Genomic DNA, 13,545 nt, shown 5'->3' on the forward strand with positions numbered 1-13,545 from the left:
CACCCCACTTACAACTCCCATCTAACCAACAACCTCCTAGACCCACTCAGATTCCTGCTCAGCTTGTACCAAATCCAAATAACAGAGCAGAGAGACTAGCCTATAATGTAGATGAGGGACCATCATATCCCACATTACCTTTACAAAATATCAATCTGAGGTCTGGTAAGGTACTTCAAAAAGAACCTCCAATAGCTGAAAAACAAGAAGAAAACGAAGAAAATGAAAATGAAACTCCAACTCAAAAGAAACAAAATGATGACATAAAAAATAAACAAATGCAACCGTTGCATCCACCACCTTTTCCAGAACGATTGGTCCAAGAAAAACTTCCCATTTCTATATCACAGTTTGATGTTTTAGATGAGCTAAAGAATATCTATATAAAATTTCCACTATTGCAAGCCATAAAAGACATTTCCATATATACTAAAGCATTCAAAGAACTGTGCCTCAAGAAACCTACTAGGAAAAGAATTGATCCACAAACTATTCATGTTATTGGACATTTAGTTGGCCTTATGACAAACCCCATTTCAATGGAAAAGTATGTTGATATTGGTATTCCTAGAGTCACTACAATCATTAACAACATACATATTCCAAACACCTTAATTGATCTTGGGGCCGCAATAAATGTGATGACTCTTGAAGCAATGAAGACATTGCAGCTCACAAACTTGCAGCACACAACAATTGTTCTAGAACTAGCTAATAGGTCTAAAGTGATTCCTGAAGGGATTTTGGAGGACATAATTGTCTCACTGGACTCCTGGGAGTATCCTGTGGACTTTTTAGTTCTTCAGCCAAAATCTAATTTAGGAGGACACCCTATCATCCTTGGTAGACCATGGTTAGCAATTGTTGATGCATTCATAGGATGTAGCTCGGGTAATATGATCATTTCACGAGGAACTGAAAGAAAACAACTCACTCTTTACCCATCAGCACAATCACCAGCAGTAAAGAAGTTCAATTTGTTTTCAGCATCAATCAAATCTATGATTTTCAAGAACATAATAATGATGATTTGGTAGAATTGTTCCTTTCTCAACCTGATATTTCTGAAGAATTAAGAAATGAACAATACCATGCTGCAGATGAACTTTTGGCATAGAATTTTCAGGGAACATGCACCATTCAATCTTTGCAAACAACATTTCAGAACATTTTTCCCATTCAATCTATCACAAACACCCAGAGTAAGACCATAGAGATTAGTCCAGGAAAAACTTTGAATATTAGCACTCATCTAGACTCATATTAGGAGGAAAAATTGATCCAATTATTGAGAAAATACCAGAAAGCATTTGCTTGGGACTACACCGATATGCACGGAATTCACCCTGAAACATGCACTCACCATATTTACACGGATAGTAATATCAAACCAGTGAGGCAACCACAAAGAAGAATGAATCCTATGCTTCAGGATATTGTTAGGGATGAATTACAAAAACTATTGAAAGTCAATTTTATTTATCCTATCTTTGACAGTCAGTGGGTATCCCCATTGGTAGTAGTACCCAAGAAAAATGGCAAGTGGAGAATTTGTGTTGATTACAGACAATTGAACAAAGAAACCCTCAAAGATTATTTCCCACTACCATTTATTGACCAAGTGCTAGACACATTAGCTGGGAAATCATCATTCTCTTTTCTTGATGGTTTCAGTGGCTATAATCAGATCACGATAGCCTTAGAGGACCAGGAAAAAACCACTTTTACTTGTCCCTGGGGCACTTATGCCTATAATGTTTTACCATTTGGACTTTGCAATGCTCCAGCTACATTTCAGAGAGCTGTATTAGCTATTTTTGCTGATTTAGTTCATGACTGTGTTGAAGTTTACAATGGATTATTTTTCAGTGTATGGTAATTCATTTGAGCATGCATTAGAGAATCTTGAAAAAGTTTTGAAGAGATGTATTGAAGCTAATCTGTCCCTGAGCAATGAAAAGTGTTTTATGATGTTAAATGAAGGGATAGTATTAGGACACTATATTTCTTCTCAAGGTATTAAAGTTGATCCATCAAAAATCCAGATCATTGTCAATTTGCCAATTCCGAAGACTCAAAAAGAGGTAAAAATTTTCCTTGGGTATGCAAGCTATTACAGAAGGTTTATTGAACATTTTAGTAAAATAGCTTCACCTCTGTTTAAGCTTCTAGCAAAAGATATACCTTTCAACTGGAATGAGAATTGTCAGCAAGCTTTTGAAACACAAAGAAAAGTTATCAACCACACCAGTCTTAAAAGGACCTAACTGGACCCTACCATTTGACATATTTACAGATGCATCTGATACTGCGGTAGGTGCCTCATTAGGCCAAAAAGAAGAGTCTTTCAATTATGACATCTATTTCATTAGCAAAAATCTAACACCTGCAGAATTAAACTACACAATCACTGAAAAAGAAATGCTTGCCATCATACATGCTGTGAATAAATTCCGACATTATATCACTGGTTATGAGGTTTTTGTACATACTGATCACCCTGCCATTAAGTATTTAATGAATAAACCAATCACTAATGGCAGAGTTACCAGATGGCTGTTATTATTACAGGAATTTAATATTACAGTGTTAGATAGACCAGGTAAGGAGAATCAGGTGGCAGATTTTCTTTCTAGACTGCAAAATTCAGGTGAGGTTGTTCCGGTTGAAGATTCTTTTCCAGATGAAAATTTATTTGCAATTTCAATATTGAATCCTTGGTATGCTGACTTAGCCAATTATTTATCCACAGGAAGAACACCTCCATATTTTACTCCAGAGGAAAAGAAGAGGCTGATCAAACAAAGTGCTAGATACTCATGGGTTAATGGCAATTTATTTTACACTGGTTATGATATGATTATTAGACGATGTGTAAGAAATGATGAAATAATTGATATTTTAAAATATTGCCATGATGAACCGTGTGGTGGGCATTTTGCAGCCAAAAGAACAACATTCAAGATTCTCAGTCTTGGATACTATTGGCCATCTATTTTTAAGGATTCCAAGAAATATGTGAAAAGTTGTGATAGCTGTCAAAGAATGGGCAGACCAACAGCTACAGATGAAATGCCACTTCAGCCTCAAGTACATTTAGAGCCATTTGAAAAATGGGCTCTAGATTTTATAGGACCCATCAATCCAACTTCAAAAGGTAAAAAGTACATCCTAGTATGTACTAATTACGTGACAAAATGGGCTGAAGCCAAAGCACTAGTGCGGGCAACTGAACAAATAGTGGTAAACTTCCTTTTTGAAGAAATTTTTTTAAGGTATGGAGTACCAAGGGAGATAGTGACGGATCAAGGTACTCAGTTTACCTCAAATCTGGTCAAAGACATCACAGAAAAATATAAAATCAAGCACAGGAAAAGTACACCTTACCATCCACAGGCCAATGGCCAGGTGGAATCTACCAATAAAACATTGGAAGGAATTATCACTAAGACAATAGAAATGAACAGAAAGAATTGGGAAGAGAAGCTCAAAGATGCACTCTGGGCTTACAGAATCACGTGGAAAAACACTACAGGATTTACACCATATCAGTTGGTGTATGGAAAAGAGGTAATGCTTCCTATTGAATTTCAAATACATACTTATAAGATGGCTGCAGATTTAGGAATTGATCTCAATGAAGCACAAAAAGAGAGAATTATGCAATTGAACCAATTAGATGAAATGAGGCAGCAAGCAGAGGAGACAGTAATCCTAATGCAGAAACAAAGGAAGCAGTGGCATGATGCACACATCAAAAAGAAACAGTTCAAAGAAGGAGACTGGGCTTTATTGTTTGACTCTAAATTCAGAGATCATAAAGCCAAATTTACCACACATTGGATGGGCCCATATGAAATAGTTCAAGTCTATGAAAATGGATCAATCAAGCTTACTACCATTGATGGAGAAGGCAACACCTTTCTTGTCAATGGCCATCGGTTGAAACTCTATCATAAGCCCATCAGCAAGGAGGATTTTATTCACACTGTATCTCAGCAAAGGGAGGTTGAGATATTGCAGCCTTCAGCTGTGATATCTCTACCTTAGTTCATTCAACTTCATTTTAAAAAAAAAAAACACATAAAAAAATAAATAAATAAATAAAATAAAAATAAAAACAATAATGGTTTAGATGTGAAAACCAGATTCTGGCACACTCTAACCTAGAATTCTTACTAGAAAACCATTCATTTGTTGGTAAGAATTCCTTGTTCTTCTTGTTTACTGTTTTGTTCATCACTTCAATTACCCTTGTAACATTCCTAACTACTCAACTCTGCTATCATTTCCAATCACACTTTAGCCTATTTCCATATTCCTACTATGATTTTCAAACCTTTTCTTACACCACTCTTCAAACCTTGTCATTAACTCCTCATTTTTAAATCGGCCATCAAACCTTGTCATTGATCCATCATTTTTCAATCAGCCAAGTACCAACACGTAGTAGACAAGTGGTAAACCATTGGAGAGACAAGTGGTAAACCATTGGAAAGACAAGTGTTAAATGATTTCGTTCATTTTGAATGTGGGAGTTATAAAATAGTCCTTTGACCCAAGTCGGCTCATGAAACATATATCCGTTATCATCACTACAACACTCTTTATATGTATATGGTGTTCTCATGATTGTACCTATGCAAATCAGTACTGCTCCTTTGTCTTTATGATGTGAATGTGCCTTCAGCTCTACATTATCATTATAGCAATTGGGTGAAGGTCGGCTATTAAGTTTTCACTTTATAACACTCTCATCTCATAAAAGTGTGTTACCATGTGAGTGTTTAAAATCTGAGTTTTCAAAGAGGCCGAGCGTTACCATGTGAGTGTTTAAACTCTGAGTTTTCAAAGAGGGCGAGACAGCAGGTGCTACAAAGGGAGAGCATAGCACAGGCTTACCACAAGTTTCTACCTCCGCCCAAGCAATTAAAGAAGGAAACCTTGAGAATCGAGGGCGTTACCAGGTCGACTAAGTGGAATGCAAGAAAAGAGGTGACACATTGAAAAACCCTGATTGAATTGCTAAGCATAAACAAAAGGGTTAGAACAGAGATTTTTTTTTTTTAAATGACCAATAGAGCAGACCCTGAAACATTTGATAGTTCACAATATCATGATGACTGTGTCACGATTTTAAGGGAAAAACACTGGTTACCCTTTCTAGAGAAATTCAATGGAAACAATGAAGAAGTGACAAAGCAGTTTGCATTCACATTCAATGGAGAGAAAGCATTAATAGGAAACTTCTCTTTTAGAATTTCAGAGGATACCATAGCACAAACATTGGGAATCAGTCCAGAAGGGGAAAAGTATTTCAAGACCAAACAATTTAAGGAAAAATCATGGACTCAGTTTATGTCTAGGTCAAGGGTTTCCTCTGTCAATTGGAAAAAGGGTGTTCCCAGAAGTTGGCTAATTCACCCTTGGGACGAAATGGTATACATTATTCAGAAATTTGTTACATGTGAAGGGCATTATAGTATAGTGTACCTATATCACATCAAACTTCTGTTGCACTTAAAAGGTCAATGCACCATCAGTTTACCTTACTTCCCCTTACAGAGTTTGACTAAAATGGCGAAGACCATTCAAAAACGAAAGGGTAATGAAGATAATAGTTTATGTCATTTTGGGTTAATCAAAAGTCTAATTGAATTTGAGTTGTAGAGGAGAGGAAAAACATGGAAAGAATTTTTAATTGCCACTCAAATTAAAGAAGATGAACAGGAACAGCAGCAAGAACGCACCGAGTTTATGCTTGATATTGATGAGGAAATCCCTGAGCGTAAGTCAAGCAATGTTCCTCAACCCAGCAGTGGTGTAAGGACAAGAAAGATGAGGCAAGAAACTGCCAAGAAAATTGAACAAGACAAAATCTTCACTACTTATACAAGAAGATCAAGAAGAATACAAAAGAACCAAACACAAGATGATCAACCGGAGTCAAATGCAAATGCACCAATGGACATTGAAAGCAGTGCTCATTCATAGCTAGAACAGGAAGCAGAAATGGAAATTGAGAGTAGCAAGGGAGAAAGGAAAGAGCCAGTACCTACAAACAAGAAACAGAGAAGGTTAGAGAAACAAATTGAAGAGCTAAAAGAGGAATTGATGGAAGCAAACATGCTGGAGAAGGTCATAAAGAAGGAAAATGAAATGTTGAGAGCTCAGAGCAAGAAGATTCAGCAAAAAAATGAGAAACTGAAGAAGCAAATCAAAGAACTTAAGGTTGATCAAACTGAAACGTGCAAATGGGCAACAAAATGGTACACTCAGAAAAAAGCTCTCAAAGAAAAATATAAGAAACTGAAACATGAGCTCCAAGTTCAGAAGAATGCCCAAGTTCAGAGGAGTATAGATGTCTTGCTACAAGCAGTAGAGGCACAAGCAGGAACAGAATATAAAGGGAGCACATCAGGAGCACATCAGGATTAGCATGAGGACATGCTAAATCATTGAGCTTGGGGGAGATGTTGGTACTATTTTATTGCCATTCTTTTCTTCTAAAAATCCATCATTCATCTATCATTTTCTCCCATAAACCCCTCATAGTCCATTGAAATTGATCAATTAAGCATTATAATTGTTATTTTACATTAAATTTAATTTGTGGATTTTTATGTTAAAAATTAGAAATTTTCAACAAAATTATGGGATGTCATGACTTCCTGTAATTGGTTTATGTTGTGACACGTGGCATGGCAGGAAAATCAAAACCGAGGATAGGGACGTGATCACAGATGTACATACATGGTGAAGGATCTATTCAGCATCGCATCTGGAGCTCCTGGATACATGGTCAATGCTGGTCAAACCCAGCCTTTTTGGTCATAAAAGCAGCAAAAAGCCAGAGTTACCTAAACTGATTTCGTTTTGTTTTGGAAATCAGTTAAGATTAGAAAAAACAAAAATCGCCTTTTTGATTGTAAAAGCAGAAACATCTGCGTGATAATGTATGTACATTCGATTGCAAATAGGACTGCGTGATAAGAGACATTAAGCGTATCATATTGTATTGTATTGTTACCAGAACTCTGTTCTTGCATGTAATTGATTTCTAGACTTTAATCACAGGCAGCGTTTCATCATTCCAGTGTTTTATATGTTAACGATTTCAACATCTGAAGTTTTCTAAGTGTACCATCAACGCGTGGACGGGCCATACGTGGGGACTGGTATACTTTTATTTCATTTTCATAGCATTTAGACTTCAGATATGAATAGTGTTTGATGCCATTTCTTTGCTTGTGAATTAATTAATTCTATTAGAAGTTCTTGCGAAGTGTTATTCATGGTGATAGCTTGAAACTTCAATTGCTAAATTATTGAACAAGATCTTGTAAAAGATTTAATGGAGCACTGAATTTCGAAGTATCTCTGTGGACTCTGTTTTCATGCATTTAAGTCTTAGTATGCTTAAAAGAGTTTTTGGTTTTCATGAATGCTTAGTGTGTTCGTTGGAAAGAGTTTTTTTGAATGATCTCCTTGTAAGAGGATTGAAAACTCAGACTAGTAACATGCTTTGTTTTTAGAACAGTTAATTAAATTAGATAATCTGAGTGTTTAAAGTGTGAAAGGAAACATATTCCAATCTCTTGTAAAAGAGTGTTGTATCCTGTCACAGTAGACACTTATCTAGGTAGATGAGATCCTTTTAGTTCTATAGATTGTAGACACGTGCCTCTAAGTTTACCTACCTTGGTTGACATTAAATTTAGTCTAATCTAGACCCCTGGATTGGTCACTACAGATGCAGATGAGTTGAAGCCTAGAAGGAGCAAAGAGGAGTGCTCAAATGAGGTTCCAGGGATAGAGAACCAATTGCTTGCCAAAAGACTGAGTGAGGAGAGCTTGGTGAGGTAAGTGGCAGCAGGACAGGACTTGCTATTGAAGAGGCTTTAGTGCAACTCATAGTGAAGTGAGTAAGGAACTCATAGAGATGGAGAGGATGATGAATAGTGATAGTCATAACATAGGTTCTGAAAGAAATCACAGCGGAGGACAAAAGGTGAAGGATGCCAAGGCAAATGGCATACCGAGACAGTTAAGAAAAGAGGAATATGAGAGGGAGAAGGCTAAGATATTAGTTTAGCTTGATGTGTTAATGGAGATGTTGCAAAGAAATGAAGCAGACCAGAAGCATGGTTATGTCATGAGAAAGAAGGTGAAGTGACAGAGGCTATAAGAGAAGAGGAATCAGTAGGTGAATATGCAGTTGATGAAGGAACTAAGGGAACTTGAACAGGTTATAGATGCCAAACAGAGGATAGAGAAGCTCGAAAGAGTTGAGCTACAACAAAAGGAAGAGACTAAAGAAGATGTTGAAGTCAGTAGGTGAATATGCAGTTGATGAAGGAACTAAGGGAACTTGAACAGGTTATAGATGCCAAACAGAGGATAGAGAAGCTCGAAAGAGTTGAACTACAACAAAAGGAAGAGACTAAAGAAGATGTTGAAGTTTCGATATGTGAACCAGAAAGTGGACCATTACTTTTTGAAAGTGATGAAGAGCCAGAGGAGTTGAATCATATGAATGATTCGAAGCAGCCAAAAGACTTGATGATTGAAGCATCAAATAAGACCGTAAGGTCTTGTTATTTTAAAACTAATGATTTGTGTATGATTGTAGGTTTCGAAGAAGATAGACAGTCTTTTAAAGCTGTCAAAGATGTGAAAGAGTACCTTCCAGAAGATGAAAGTTTTGAAGCAGAATATGACAAAGAGGTTGGAAAAGAATCAGTTCATTACCATGGACAAGTACAGAGAAGCATCATTGAAACAAATGATGAGGAGGAGAGGCTAGCTGACAGTCTCAAGAGTTCTTTGAGTTTGAATCAGCATACTGATAAGCTGACAGAAGAGAAGAGATTAGTGCGACATACTGAAGTGTTGCTAAAGGGAAAAGAGGTACAGAGGCCTTATATTTTTTATTATAATGATTGTCTTATAATTGAAGATGTTGTTGCAGAAGCTAGAACATATTTGGCACAGGTGGACAGCCAAATGAAGGAAGAGGAGGAAGCACATCTACTGAAGGATGTCAAGAAAGGCTTAGCAGAGGAAGAAGGACCATGTGATAATGGATCAATAACAAATGAAGCAATGGGAGATTGTGTAAAATTTCCAAAGTTCACTCCAAGTTAAATCATTGACTTATATAGAGAATTAGACTTTCAAAGGAGAAAGTTGGAAGAGTAGAAGATAAATGTTAAGGATAGATTGCTGAAGAAGGATGACAAAGCAGTTGTCACAAATAATAATCAAGAAGAAGTTGACAGATACAGAAACCAGAAGCAAGAAATTGTTCTAAAAGACAATGTGGTAGCAGCAGAAAAGGCGCAAAACAACGGTAAAGAAGAAGGTAAAGATAAAAGGAAGCGATCAGAACAAATGAAGAACAAGCAAGAATGAGAGTTCAGTAATGAAGAGATGAAAACAATCAACAGATAGAGGATATACTGGATAGAGAATTTGAGTTAATAAGAAGATTAATGATGAAAGTATCTCAGAGAAAGACAACAACAAGAAAGAAAAGGAGTGGCAACAAGAGGAAAACAGTAGCAGACCTCGAGAGCAGGGCAAGCGGAGCATTACATCATAAAGTATGGAGATCTGGAGAACATCAACAAACAACAGCAGCAATAGAGCAATCGACAAGCAAGGACATATTACAAAATAAACTCTGGGATCTAGGAGGAAACAATTATCCAGACTTATGACTAGGTGGTCATAAATTTTCTTACATGGGGAGTCTGATGCAGGAGCATCCAGCTCAATATTATCATTGTATTCTAGTAGCCATAGGGGGGTCTTGTATTTCAAGGAAGTTGGTTTCCTAAGTATTGGATTTATGTAATTATTTAATGTTTTGAGTGATTTTAATGAGAGTAGGAATTAATTGAATATTGTGAGGCTTTATTGTAAATGTTCTCAAATGTAGGAGAACATGAGAGATTTAGGATAGTTGAGTGATGAGAGGATTGAGAATTGATTGTAAATCCTATATTAGGAGTCAGTTCATGATTTTATGGATTTAAGAGAATCCTTAGGGATGAGGAAGATATTTTAGGAATGTGGTTGAGGAATCTACGGATCTAAAACCAGAAATTGGTTTTAGAACCCCATTGTATAAATGTAAGCCTAAAAGGCATGAACAAGGGTTAGAAATTGAGACAGAGAGAGAGATTAGATATTTTAGTTATTGTTTGTAAGCCTATGGGCAGATGATGGATCAAAGGCCATTAAACTAGAAGATTAGGTCGAGAAGAGACAGCGAGTCTCACTTTGTAATTATGTGTTGAATTATATATATGTACATAGATTTAAATTCCAAATTAAATAAGTGTAGGCATCGAATGGTGGAAGATGAGTAAACTATAGTATTATGTGTAGATATATATATATATATATATATATATATATATATGTAGGCAAAGTGCAGCGATCACACAGAGGAAGACATGACGAGGCGATCATAATGGATTGTTAAATCCATTAGAATGATCAAATCCAAAGCTTAGGAAGGAGAGCGCAGTTAAAATACCGAGAGACCAAGCTTTGAAGAAAGCCAGAAACCATAGAAACATTAAAGAAATGGTGCAAACAGAACAGTGGAGAACTAAAGAAATGATGCACAGTAGCTGTCAGATCTTAGAGATCAACGGCCAAGATTGAATCGCGCGGGTGGATTAATCGGGCTCACAACACAAACTGTCATGCGATATGTGGCGGACCCAAAAACCCATCAAACGCAAGAACCCCATCGGGCCCGTAAACCATATCGGGTCGGGACATTTAAGCGGAGGAGTTAAGACCTATAACTAAGCGATTGCGATTAGGTGATTAATAGCTGATCGTTGGATCGTGATCCTCATCGATGGTCACGATTAAATCAGCCATCGCATATCAATGCTTGCGAAGATCGGACTTACAAATGGAAAGGCCAAAGAAGGCGAACTCGACGCATTTATAGACGCGACTTTAATGCATTTGAAGTCTGCCATGTGTATTCGGCGGGGTTTTCCTTTGTAAACGGGAGTGTGAAGAATTGAGCGCCGATAGTGTATTTCCCAGGTTTTAAAGGGAAAGTCGCACATCAGAAGAGAAAGGGGTGATGAGGAATTGTGGACAAGCCAATGGTCGATTACGATGAGGTTAAACCTCGGAAAACGAGACAGGATGTGAGGAAGGCGGAAAAAGGGTATGGTTGCATGCATTTCCCTTTGTAAAGGGTTTTTATATGGAATAAGCGCTGAATGAAGGTTTATATATGTTAAACATATATTAACCATGTTATGGTTATGTATAAGCAGCCGATGGTTGGTTTAAAAGCTACGAAGGGTCTTAGCGCTCGATAGAAGGAATTAGAAGGAAGACTTTAATTCAGCCTTATATAAAGGTTTGAGGGTTGTTTAAAGCTCCGATAGGAGGTCTGGAGGGGTGATTGAGTTCTGAAACAATGGAACTGTAAAAAGGGGGCCTTAACCATCTTTAGATTCAAAGTTTTGACCTGGTGGGTCAAAGAAATTCCTGGGAAATGTATTTATGCTTGAATAGGCATATTGTGGGTATGCGCAGGGGAAACCCTGTGTCACCTTTTCGCTAAGAGATTGTGGAATTCCATATATGAAAACTATGAATCAGAGAGCAAATCACAGCAAGGGAATCCAACAATATTTTCACATAGAAAGAGAAGGGAGGTAATTCCTGTGACCCAATTTTTTTTTTATATTTTATGGCATCATAATTGCTGGAGGAGGAGGAAGAATAATTAGCCTTCTTGTTTACACTTATTGTCACAGTCTCCATCTCCCCAAAACAATAGAATTGATAATATTTTGAGTTGTAAAAGGTCCAACTGCTATTAATGGCTCCACATGCATGATGCCTTAACTTGCTTAAAAGGTTTTCCTTCTCTGACAACTTTTGCAATTTTTATTTTTTCAATATACTTGGTCATGGACATGTGATATCCTATATTGAGGATGATGATATTGTAGAATTGTGGATGATCTCAACCACTTCAATGCATCCATGCTCTTGGCCCAGAGGAAAATCGAGTTTCTTGACCGACCATCCAAAATTTGCTGAAGACATACTTACATACAAACATATATATGTAATTTGGTGTTATGGAATTTAGTTTTCTTTGTTATTGGAGATTGATCCAGATTATTTATGATCTTATCTGAAACTAATAGAATTAGGGTGGAATTGAAATTCAACATCCATGTTATTTCTACAAGACCTTTAAATTTGGTTTGAGGTCTTTGAGGTTTAGTGAAGTTGAACCAATTCCAGTTTTTTTTTTTTTTTTTTGGAGGTTCATAATATTTTGAACCTCAAGGTTCGAATTTGATGACCTCCATGACATAGTCTTACATACCAGATGTTTCTTTTTAGGAAAATACTAGGCATAGTGCCTATTCTGGTGGCAGTAATTAGACAATGGAGATCAAGTCTCTCGCCTGTGTCTACTCACCACACAATCACAATATATGCTGGTAGTTTTAGTTCTGCTTATTTCCTTTTTAGAGTTAGATGGTATCTCCAATATTTTACTCACTCTGTGAGTGTTAGTTCGAGGTACTTTACCTTTTTCTTTCACTTGTATGAGGTGGATCAATATAGATTTAAATTCTTCTTCTGAATCGTCTGAAATAGCTTCTTGTTATCAGGATGATGCTAACACACAGATTTAGCATTATGAGGTATGAAATGCACAGTGATTACCATTCCATACAGTCACAATTCTCTCATAATTCATGGCTATTGCTTTCCATAATCCGTTGATACTATGTTTATGGTTGTTCTACTTCTAGGAGTAGCTTTCTCTAATTTCCCCAACATGATAGAAATTTGAGCTCTCTGATACTTGATAATTTGAATTTCACAACCAAATGACAACTCAAATAGCATGAAGATTCAAACTAGAGTGATAATTCAAGTAAATTGATCATTCAAACCCCAAATAATTTGCACTCTCCGTTAATCTGAATTTCACCCAAAAGCATATGAACTCCACCCAAAAAAAGAAAACAGTAGTTGTGTGCTTCCACTAAACTAGAAAGCCGCCACATACCAGAAAAGTGTCTTGGTTGCCTATATACTCTTATTCTTGAGTCTGAGAATAGTATTGAACTTTTGTGGTTAAATATTAAGTATATATTTTCACAAGTGCTATTGATATTGCATCTTTTTTGCCTATAGTTTCCTTTCATTTTCCTTCATCTCAAAGATGTCAACACATGGCTTGTTGTCTTGGAAAATTGTCATGGCTAATTATGTTTATATCTTAACCAAGTAGTCATTCTAAGAAGTTCAGCTCACTTATGTCCAGGGTAATGTCAGTTCAACTAACTTATGTCCAGGGCTGTGTCAGTTTAGCCATATAAAAGGATTAAGCCTGCATACTACCTTCTCCAAGAAGATATGCTAAGAATGGACCACATATTCCTTAAATTGTAGTGGAGGATGATGAATTTGTCTTTCAAGTTAAATTTTCTTGTACAATATTGCATGGAATGCCTCATATAAGACTTT

The sequence above is a fragment of the Pinus tabuliformis genome, chromosome J, assembly GCF_031772625.1.
Source record: "Pinus tabuliformis cultivar Carrire ecotype Pingquan chromosome J, CPIR1, whole genome shotgun sequence".
Taxonomy (NCBI): domain Eukaryota; kingdom Viridiplantae; phylum Streptophyta; class Pinopsida; order Pinales; family Pinaceae; genus Pinus; species Pinus tabuliformis.